We start from the raw sequence: 11,470 nt of genomic DNA, 5'->3' as shown, positions 1-11,470 counted from the left end.
CTCTTGCTAAAGATGGGCTTCAAGGCAGTTGATATCTTCGCCTTAATACATCCCTACGGTGCTCCTGAATTCGATATCAGTTTTGTTCGGCCAGAGGGGCTTGAGCTTTTCTGGTCGAATTATGAATTGGTAAAGAATGAGCCCGGCTGGCGAGACTTTGCCGTACAGGCATTGTCTCGTCAAAACGAAATCAAGAGAGTGACCGTTTTGACCCGTAACGAATCACTCTCTTGTGTTGACATCATCACCTGGTTAGGACGGTATGGCGAGGTAATGGGGGTCCCGCAGAAGAACAGGGACGAGTTTGGCATCTGGTCAGGAGCCTGGACGTTTCTGGTAAAACTTAAACGTTCAGGAAATACAGTTACCCATATTCCATCCTCTGCCTTTCTCGGCAGGGATCGTATCCAGATTTTCTACCGGGGTCAGCCGAAGCTCTGTCACAGATGTGGTGACCCCACACACTTCAGTGCAAACTGTACGGTGCAGAAATGTGCCTTGTGTGGGGGTGTAGGCCATCTTGCCGCATCTTGTGCGGAGATTAGGTGTCACCTGTGTGGTGACTTAGGTCACCCATTCAGTCGTTGTCCTCGTTCTTTCGCTAATGCAGTCTTGTCCCCAGCGGGTGAAGATCACGAGCCGGAATCTGCTGGGGAGGGGACTAGCAGGGGTGGAGGAACTGAGGGGTCAGTGAGGAACAGCAAGAGAAAGACACCAGCCCAACTAAGACGTCTTGATAAACGCCAAAGGGATAGGGTGATGGGGAAAGCCCGGGTTACTGGGACGACCTCTCATTCTGTCCCAGAGGCCAACCTTGCTGCTGAGACCCTGAGGGATGGCGAGCTGAATGAGGAGGTCAGGAGGATCCAGAATGAGGAAGGTGCCATCTCCTCAGATAGCGTGGAGGAGGATGATGTGGGATGGCAGAAGGAGACACGAAAGCGGGGTACAAGTAAAAAAAAAAAGGGAGATTTAAGATCTTCTCCCACCCTGGTCCAGGTGCCAAAGGAAGGCAAAACTGACTCCCCTCTGGTTGGCCTTTCCAATCGTTTCCGACCCCTCAGGGACATCTCCTCCTCTTCTTCGGAAGGGGAGGATGAGGGGGAGGTGGCAGAGGGGCTTCCAGGGGGCGCCGAGTCCTCTTCCCCTGGGGAGGTTATGTCCTCGGGGGAAGGGACTGGCCTAGAATCCGGAGACCAGGAAAGTAAAACGACGTCTGGTGAGATGGACACTTCCATTTCTCTAAAGAGGGTGAAGAGTTCTTCTGATGTGGAGGGTGAGAAGGGGAGTGGGAAAAAGAAAGCTGTTTAACTCAATCACCCTTGATGGCGGCACCCTCTCCGTTGACGCTGGCGTCCATTAATGTCGCCAGCATTAAGTCAGATACAGCTCGTTTTGCTGCCTATGATTTTTTTGCCCATATTAATGCTGATATTTTATTTTTGCAGGAGACCAGGCTTACAGATATGTCATCTATCTACAAGGCTAAAAGAGAGTGGAGGAATGGGCCCTCCTACTGGTCTCTTGGGGCCGAGCCGTATAGCGGAGTGGCGGTCCTTTTTACCGCAGCGGTAGAATGCCGACGGGTTATCGAGTTAGAAATGGGGAGGTGCCTGATCTTAGATGTCCTCATGAGGGGACAAGAACTTCGCCTTATTAACATCTACGGCCCACAGTCTAAGTGGGACCGGAAGTGCCTCTTTATGAGGATCAAGCCCTATCTTTTTACAAGTCGGCAGGTGGTCTTTGGAGGGGACTTCAATGCTGTCACGAGGCCCCAAGATAGGGGAGGTTCCAGAGACAAGCTGACTTATGATAGCGTCGCCCTTAATAGCATAGCGAGTGAGGCTCGCCTGGTGGATGTCCACATCCGGCACACCCCAGGCCACGCGGGATTCACCTATCATAGGGGTAGTTGTAGGTCTAGGATAGACAGGTTTTATTTAAAGGAGGAAGCCGTCTCTTCAGCAGTGTCTGTTGTTGAGGTGGAGTTCTCCGATCACTGTTTAATTTTGTTTTCTCTGAATGTCACAGAGACCCCCCGGATGGGCAGAGGCTATTGGAAGCTGAATTCGTCTCTCTTGGAAGAAGCGGAGATAAGACAGTCCTTTGAGGATTTTCTTCAGAGCCAGGTACCATTGCTGGGCCTTTGTAACAGTAAGTCAGAGTGGTGGGAGATCTTCAAGGAAAGGGTTGCGAGATTCTTCCGCCAGCTCTCGGGCCTCAGAAGCCTAAACAGGTACCGCTTGTACCAGGGCCTGAGGAAGAAACTTGAGAACCTTGTCTCGACTGGAGGTAGCCGAGAGGATATCTCCAGAGTGAAGTCCTTGTTGATGAAGTGCCAGTACGATAGGCACGCATCTTTGGTTTTTGAGAGGGATTACGGGAAGTACCGCTCGCCCGACCCTTACAGAAACTGCAAGATGTCAGTGAGTAGTAAAGTGGTCTCAGGACTGATTGATAGTACGGGATCCTTGAAGAGGTCCAGATCAGGGATCCTGGAGGTCGTCAGATGCTTCTACTCGCACCTCTTGGGAAGGAAGGATCTAGATCGAGATAAGGTATCAGCTTTCTTGGCTGAAACCATCCCTGAACCAGGAGTAGACCCCTCTCTTGACGTTTTGACAGAGATGATCCGGGAAGAGGAAGTCAGGATGGCTATTGATGGGCTTGCCCTCAAGAAGTCACCCGGTCCGGATGGCTTAACATCTGAGTTCTATAAGACCTTTAAGGACCCTTTGGTTCCCCTCTTGACTGCGGTTTTTAATGAGTGTCTATCCTCGGGCACTTTGCCAAAGTCAATGAGGAGGTCAGCGCTGATCATCCTGTCAAAGGGTAAAGACCCGTCCCACATTGAGAATTGGCGTCCCATAGCACTTCTCAATGCGGACAGAAAGATTCTGGCAAAAGTGCTGTTTAACCGGCTGGTGGAGTTTGCACCCCGGCTCCTTTCGGGGGCTCAGCATTGCTCTGTTCCGGGCCGCAGTACATTTAGTGCTGTGCTCAGTGTCCGAGAGGCTGTGGAGCAGGGTAGGGCTGGCCACTGGAAGGGGTACTTGCTGTCCTTGGATCAGGCAAAAGCGTTTGATCGGGTTAACCATGAGTACCTCTGGTCTGTCCTTCTGAGATATGGCCTGCCAGGGGTTTTTGTTGATTGGCTTAAGACCTTGTATGTAGGGGCAGAGAGTTTCCCGCTTGTGAATGGTTGGATTGGCCGCTCTTTTGAGGTTGGGTCTGGTGTCCGTCAGGGTTGTCCTTTGAGCCCTTTGCTGTACGTGTTTGCAATCGATCCTTTCCTTAGAAGGATTTATTGTGGACCGTTGGCGGGGGTGAGAATGGACCTGGCGGTGCCGGATTCGGCTCTGAGGGCGGTAGCGTACGCTGATGATATCACCGTGTTTGTCTCCTCACAAGAGGAGGGCAGATGGGTGATGTCAGAGGTGGACCGCTACTCGGAGGTATCCGGGTCCAAGATCAATCAGGATAAGTGTGAGAGTCTCTGGCTGGGAGGGGGAGATCCTGATTTTAACCTCCCGGACGCCCTTCCAGAGCCCCAGGAATCCGCAAAAGTCCTCGGCATCGAATTTGGTCACGGGGATTACCCCAAACAAAACTGGGACAGCAGGCTTAAGATCGCCGCTCAGAAGGTGGATCAGTGGAAGGGTTGGTCTTTGACCCTCCGGGAAAGGGTTAACCTGATGAAAACTTTCCTGCTCCCTTTGCTGATATATCTGGGCAGTGTATGCATGTTGCCAGAACCTCTTTGGACCCGGGTCTACAGTGTGTTCTTCCAAATGTTATGGGGGAATAGACTGAACCTAGTGAAGAGGGAGGTTACTTACCGTACAAGGAGACTAGGGGGGTTGTGTATGGTCAACCCCGTGGTATTCCTAGTGAATACCTTTCTTAAGACCAATATAGCAAACCTCTGGTCAGAGAGGGCTCCTCCGTGGGTATCCTCCTGTAGGGGATGGTTTCGGCCTTTCTTCCAGGAATGGGAGACAGGAGGGCAAGTGAAGGATCTTCGCACACCACACGGGCATCTCCCGGCTTACGCTACCCCGGTTCTGAAGGTTATTCGTCGGTGGGGTCTGGGGATGTGGGAGATTAGGACTCTGTCGAGGAAATTCCTTGACAAGAGGGTCCTGTCTTCTCATTTCCAGAGGCCATTGGCGCTCAAGGACTGCCCAAGTCGGGATCTGGAGGTGGGTTTAGAGCTTTTGAATTCTATCAGGATCCCCTTGAAGTTTTGGGACTTGACTTGGCGCTGCTTCCATGGGAAACTGTGTGTGAGGGACAATCTGAAGTGCAGGAGCTCTGATGACCGGGGATGTCCCCGCGAGGAGTGTGGAGGCATGCTGGAAAGCATGGAGCATTTTCTGCTTCATTGTCCCTTTAACACAGAGGTTTATAACAGGGTGGGCGCTTCCATTGGTTGGCCTCGGCTGGCCAGTCTCTCCTATGCGGAATGGGCCTATGGGGCATTCAGAAACCTTGGAGGCTGGGACCGGTGCACTTTATTCCTAGTCAGCTCAGTGGTCAGGTATTACACGTGGAACGCACGGTGTTTAGTGTCGACGCAGCGTAAAATCCTCCCTGTGGGTGAGGTGGTTAGGAACATTCTTGGTGACCTGGTGAAGGTGCGTTCTCTGGAGTACGAGAGGCTGGGTGCTGGCAGGGCCTCTCGTCTGTGGAGGGGCTCTGCCTTTAAAGTGCCTTAGCCTGTCGTCTCCCCCTGGTGGTGGGCTGATGCTGGCACATGAGTCTTTTTGTTTTGTGCTGTAGATATATGGTGATATAGGGCTTGCAGGCACTGAACTTGAGCTTTAGGGGTTTGTGTGATTGAAAAGCCTTATTGTTGTTTGTTGTTTGGTTTGTATAGTTTGTATTATTTTGTATATATTTGTTTTGTTTGTACATTTATGTATATGTGTATATATGTATATATATTGTATTTTTTTTCTAGGGGTTGTGTTGTGTTGGGGTTTAGTGTTAGGTTGGGTGGTGGGTAGATGGGGGGAGGGGGGATTCTGTGTGGGACTTTTTATTTAAAAAAAAAAATAAGTAAAATCCTGGACTGGTTCATGGACGTCTGTTATCATGTACTGGGGGCATGGGATGCGGGACCAGCTCAGGGCCAAAAAAAAAAATAAAAAAATATTTGTATATTCTGTTTTTCTGTTTGCGGTGTTTGTTGGTGGTTTGACACATATTTATTATTTTGGGTGGTGAAATGCAACCGGACCAGTTTTTAGTTATTATTGTTATTATTATTACTGTAAGTATTATTATTATTGTAGAGTGTTTAGTAGTTGTTGTTATTATAGCGGTGTGTTTGGTGAGAATGAGGCTGGACCAGAAGATACTTGGTTGGACATTTTTGGACTAATATGGACTCATTATTGTATATATTATACAGGTGTATGTTGTTTGTATTATTGTTATGGTGATGTTCGTTCTTTTTGTAATGTTTTATATTTTTTAATAAAAGATCTACAGGATATAACTCAGGATCAGTACAGGATATGTAATGTATGTACACAGTGACCTCACCAGCAGAGTAGTGAGTACAGCTCTGGAGTGCTGACCAATTAGTTGCGGGTGTGGTCGTGCTTCAGCTGTGCTGTGTGTCTGCTGTGTCTCCTGAGCTCCAGGGATTTCCATCTGTTCCACCTGGGGCCTGCTTCCTCCTCCCCAGGGAGGGAGTGGGTTTCCAGGCATGAGTGAGGGAGGCGAGGCCCAGGCTTCTGCTCCTCGGACTAGGCCGCAGGGGAGCAGTAGAAGCCAGCAAGCGGCCGGAACATCGGAGGATTTGGGGGTGAGGCGTTCCACCAGGAGTCGCAGCAATGCTGCTCCAACTCCCCCCACAGAGGTGAGAAGCTCCAAGGCTGGATCCACCTCAGGAAAGCTGGGTGCTACCAGCGGAAAGCTGGGTTCATCAGAAAGAAGGCAGAGTGCTCACGGAGGTGAAGCCGACCTCAGTGAGGAAGGCTGGGGAGTGCTGAGGACCCGGGAGTCTATTTCCACCTATACCTCCCGGGTAAAAAGTCACCTCCGTGAGTATGAAGACGCCTGTAAGGCCATCAGGAGGCTCGGAGAGGAACTGCGCTGTGCCCGTGCCAGGGCCAAGATTACTCCAAAAAAGGAAAAGACGGAGATCCAGGGGCAGATAAAGAGACTTATGGCTGAAATACAAGCTTTGGAGGAGAGGAGAGGAGAATTACTGGCGAAGAGTGGTCCATTTAAAGAGAAATTGGAAAATGAGGAGCGCTTCAGGGTGAAAGAAGAAGATAAAAATAAAAGGTTGATGGGGCTGCAACCTGAGAGCCAGGTGGATGATGCGGAGGAGATGGAGGAAGAACAACAGGCAGATCCACCTGGTGGCCTGCGGCAACAGCAGCAGGCCCCGTACAGTGGGCCCCCTGCACAGCAACCAGCAGTATCACCTGCCGACTCAGGGGAGGACAGTGACAGCAGCTACCAGGGAGGGGCGCTAATGGCCCAGATCCGCATGCTGGAATCCCCAGTGTGTCCTCAGAACCTGGTGTTTGGAGATGAGCTCCCAAATGAGGCACCTGGGGGTAAGAAGAAGAAGACCAAGCCAAAGCAGCAAGAAGTGGTGAGTTACATCTACACCCCCCTCCCTGTAAACCCTGAGTCGGCCGCAGGGTCAGCTCATTGTGCAAGCCCCGTTACCCAGCCCAGCCCGTGTTCTGTGGTGGACTCGGTGCAAAGGTGCGGGGAGAGTACAGATACTAAAAGGGCGCAGAGCTCCATGCCTGTTTGCAGTAGCAGGGATGGAGCAGAGAAGGCATCGGCCGCAAGGCCGTACAGTGAGGGCGGCCCAGCGGTGGGCAGAGAGGCAGACTCCGGTGCTGTAGTTCGCTCCCCTGTGGGAGAGGGGGGTGACTCAGTGCCGGAGGTAGTCGTGGTGGCTAAGGGAAAAATAGATTCTCCCAAAAGTAGAAAAAAACTTTTGTTTTGCATTGGCGCCGCTGATCCAGATCAGCGGCGCCCAGGAGCTGGACATTCTAGTATGGATGAGGCGGAGGGTACCGGTAAAAACAGGGCTGGGGCCGCTAATAAACAGGCTAGGCAGGCTTCCCGGTCCTTGTATAAGGGACCGGTGACCTGTCCTGTGGTGATGGCTCCAGCCCTGGTACCCAGTGATGCTGATAGTACAAAATCTGCACCAGAACGCACCGGTCCAGCCAGTATGAATGTGGAGGTTAATGTTGGAGTGACTGAGGGTGTGAATGAGGGGAATAATTCATCTGTTACTAAAAATCTTTCTGGGGCTTTGAATGGTGGTTTGGGCTGTAGCACGGGTGGAGGTATGGGGGGCACATCAGCTAAAATAGGGGTCAATGGTTTGGGTATGGATTATGTGGAGGAGGGTGGTGAAGGGGCACAGATTAGTGGTGGGAATGTAGGGCCTGGTCCAGTTGCACCCCCAGCGGTGGCAGCACCCGTCCGCAGCTACGCGAATGTCACCGCTGGGGGAAGGGGGGCAGCTTCCTCGTCCTCTGGCTCTGGGGAGAGCAGTTTGCAGCAGCGTCTCCTGGGGGCCTTAAGGAGAGGGGAGAGATCAATCAATGTAGAGGGTAGGGAGGTTGATCTATCCTTTTGGATAGAGAGACATGGTCTTTCAGCCTTCCGAGAGGAAAGAGGGGGGGATACTGTGTGGTCTCTCCCAACAGCCGGGCCAGGTGGTCTCCGAAGGAATGTGGTCCGGCTGAGGTGGAGAGGCAGTGATACATGTCCTCCAAGATCTAAAGTTGTTGAGCTTCTGCTGAAGTTGGGCTTTAAGGCAGCTGACATCTATGCCTTAATACATCCTTATGGTACCCCTGAGTTCGATATCAGCTTTGTTCGGCCGGAGGGGCTTGAGCTCTTCTGGTCGAATTATGAGTTGGTAAAGAATGAGCCCGGCTGGCGAGACTTTGCCATTCAGGCAGTGTCTCGCCAAAATAATGTCAAGAAGGTGACCGTTTTAACCCGTAACGAATCGCTTTCTTGTATTGACATCATGACGTGGCTAGGTCGGTATGGTGAGGTGGTGGAGGTCCCAAAAAAGAACAGGGATGAATATGGCATCTGGTCAGGGGCCTGGACGTTTATGGTCAAGCTTAGGCGTTCAGGAAACACCGTTACCCATATACCATCTGCGACCTTCCTCGGAAGGGATCGTATCCAGATCTTCTACCAGGGTCAGCCGAAGCTCTGTCACAGATGTGGTGACCCCACACATTTTAGTGCCAATTGCACTGTGCAGAAGTGTACTCTGTGTGGGGAAATAGGCCATCTCGCTACATCTTGTGCAGAGATTAGGTGTCACCTGTGTGGTGACTTAGGTCACCCATTCAGTCGCTGCCCTCGTTCCTTTGTCAACGCGGTTGTTGCCCCGGTGGGAGTAAGCCGTGAGGTGGATTCTGCTGGGGGGATGGCTGTCGGGGATGAAGGGGTGCAGGGGCCAGGGAAGAAAAGTAAGCAGAAGACGCCTGCCCAACTGAGGCGTCTCGAGAAGCGTCAAAGGGACAGGGAGATTCAGGACTCACAGGAGCATCAACCAACTGGGGTGACTCCTGATCCTGTCCCTGCGGCCAGTCTTACTGCTGAGGCCCTGGGGGATAGTGAACTGGATGAGGAGATTGGGAAGATCCACAAAGAGGGGGATGACGTCTCCTCACTGTCCTCCCATGGTGGGAGCGCGGATGAGGACAGTGGGGGATGGGCAGAAACAAAGCGGGGTACTCGGAAGAATAAGAAAAGGAGAGATGTAAGATCTTCTCCCACCCGCCAGATGCCAAAGGAAGGTACAACTGACCCCCCTCTGATTGGTCTCTCCAACCGGTTCCGAGCCCTCCGCGACATTTCCTCTTCGGAGGAGGGGGGGGCTGGGGGTGAGGTTCCGGATGTTGCGGTGGGGCTCACAGGAGACGCTGAGTCCTCTCTCCCTGGGGAATCTTTGTCTTCAGGGGGGGAGACTGGCCCAGAGTCAGGGGACGAGGAAAATGTATATAAAGGGAAAATGGACACATCTATTTCACTTAAAAGGGGTAAACCATCATCTGATGAGGAGGGTGGTGGGGTGGATGGGAAGGATGGTGGGAAAAAGAAAGCTGTCTAACTCAATCACCCTTGATGGCGGCACCCTCTCCGTTGACTCTGGCATCTATTAATGTTGCCAGCATAAAGTCAGATACGGCTCGATTTGCGGCCTATGATTTTTTTGCCCATATTAATGCTGATATTTTATTTTTGCAAGAGACCAGGCTAACAGATATGTCATCTATCTACAAGGCTAAAAGAGAGTGGAGGAATGGGCCCTCCTACTGGTCTCTTGGGGCCGAGCCGTATAGCGGAGTGGCGGTCCTTTTTACCGCAGCGGTAGAATGCCGACGGGTTATCGAGTTAGAAATGGGGAGGTGCCTGATCTTAGATGTCCTCATGAAGGGACAAGAACTTCGCCTTATTAACATCTACGGCCCACAGTCTAAGTGGGACCGGAAGTGTCTCTTTATGAGGATCAAGCCCTATCTTTTTACAAGTCGGCAGGTGGTCTTTGGAGGGGATTTTAATGCTGTCACGAGGCCCCAAGACAGGGGAGGTGCCAGAGACAAGCTGACTTATGATAGCGTCGCCCTTAATAGCATAGCGAGTGAGGCTCGCCTGGTGGATGTCCACATCCGGCACACCCCAGGCCACGCGGGATTCACCTATCATAGGGGTAGTTGTAGGTCTAGGATAGATAGGTTTTTTTTAAAGGAGGAGGCCGTCTCTTCAGCAGTGTCTGTTGTTGAGGTGGAGTTCTCCGATCACTGTTTAATTTTGTTTTCTCTGAATGTCACAGAGACCCCCCGGATGGGCAGAGGCTATTGGAAGCTGAATTCGTCTCTCTTGGAAGAAGCGGAGATAAGACAGTCCTTTGAGGATTTTCTTCAGAGCCAGGTACCATTGCTGGGCCTTTGTAGCAGTAAGTCAGAGTGGTGGGAGATCTTCAAGGAAAGGGTTGCAAGATTCTTCCGCCAGCTCTCGGGCCTCAGAAGCCTAAACAGGTACCGTTTGTACCAGGGCCTGAGGAAGAAACTTGAGAACCTTGTCTCGACTGGAGGTAGTCGTGACGATATCTCCAGAGTGAAGTCCTTGTTGATGAAGTGCCAGTATGACAGACACGCATCTTTGGTTTTTGAGAGGGATTACGGGAAGTACCGCTCGCCCGACCCTTACAGAAACTGCAAGATGTCAGTGAATAGTAAAATAGTCTCAGGACTGATTGATAGTACGGGATCCTTGAAAAGGTCCAGATCAGGGATCCTGGAGGTCGTCAGATCCTTCTACTCGCACCTCTTGGGAAGGAAGGATCTAGATCGAGATAAGGTATCAGCTTTCTTGGCTGAAACCGTCCCTGAACCAGGAGTAGACTCCTCTCTTGACGTTTTGACAGAGATGATCCGGGAAGAGGAAGTCAGGATGGCTATTGATGGGCTTGCCCTCAAGAAGTCACCCGGTCCGGATGGCTTAACATCTGAGTTCTATAAGACCTTTAAGGACACTTTGGTTCCCCTCTTGACTGGGGTTTTTAATGAGTGTCTATCCTCGTGCACTCTGCCAAGGTCAATGAGGAGGTCAGCGCTGATCATCCTGTCAAAGGGTAAAGACCCGTCCCACATTGAGAATTGGCGTCCCATAGCACTTCTCAATGTGGACCGAAAGATTCTGGCAAAAGTGCTGTTTAACCGGCTGGTGGAGTTTGCACCCCGGCTCCTTTCAGGGGCTCAGCATTGCTCTGTTCCGGGCCGCAGTACATTTAGTGCTGTGCTCAGTGTCCGAGAGGCTGTGGAGCAGGGTAGGGCTGGCCACTGGAAGGGGTACTTGCTGTCCTTGGATCAGACAAAAGCGTTTGATCGGGTTAACCATGAATACCTCTGGTCTGTTCTTCTGAGATATGGCCTGCCGGGGGGGTTTGTTGATTGGCTTAAGACCTTGTACGCAGGGGCAGAGAGTTTCCCGCTTGTGAATGGTTGGATTGGCCGCTCTTTTGAGGTTGGGTCTGGCGTCCGTCAGGGTTGTCCTTTGAGCCCGTTGCTGTACGTGTTTGCAATTGATCCTTTCCTTAGGAGGATTGATTGTGGACCGTTGGCGGGGGTGAGAATGGACCTGGCGGTGCCGGATTTGGCTCTGAGGGCGGTAGCGTATGCTGATGATGTCACCGTGTTTGTCTCCTCACAAGAGGAAGGCCAATGGGTGATGTCAGAGGTGGACCGCTACTCGGAGGCATCCGGGTCCAAGATCAACCGGGATAAGTGCGAGAGTCTCTGGCTGGGAGGGGGAGATCCTGGTTTTGATCTCCCGGACGCCCTCCCAGAGCCCCAGGAATCTGCAAAAGTTCTCGGCATCGAATTTGGCCAAGGGGATTACCCCAAACAAAACTGGGACAGCAGGCTTAAGATCGCCGCTCAGAAGGTGG

This window comes from Hyla sarda, chromosome 11 (assembly GCF_029499605.1).
Source record: "Hyla sarda isolate aHylSar1 chromosome 11, aHylSar1.hap1, whole genome shotgun sequence".
Lineage (NCBI taxonomy): Eukaryota > Metazoa > Chordata > Amphibia > Anura > Hylidae > Hyla > Hyla sarda.
This window is presented reverse-complemented; position numbering follows the sequence as displayed.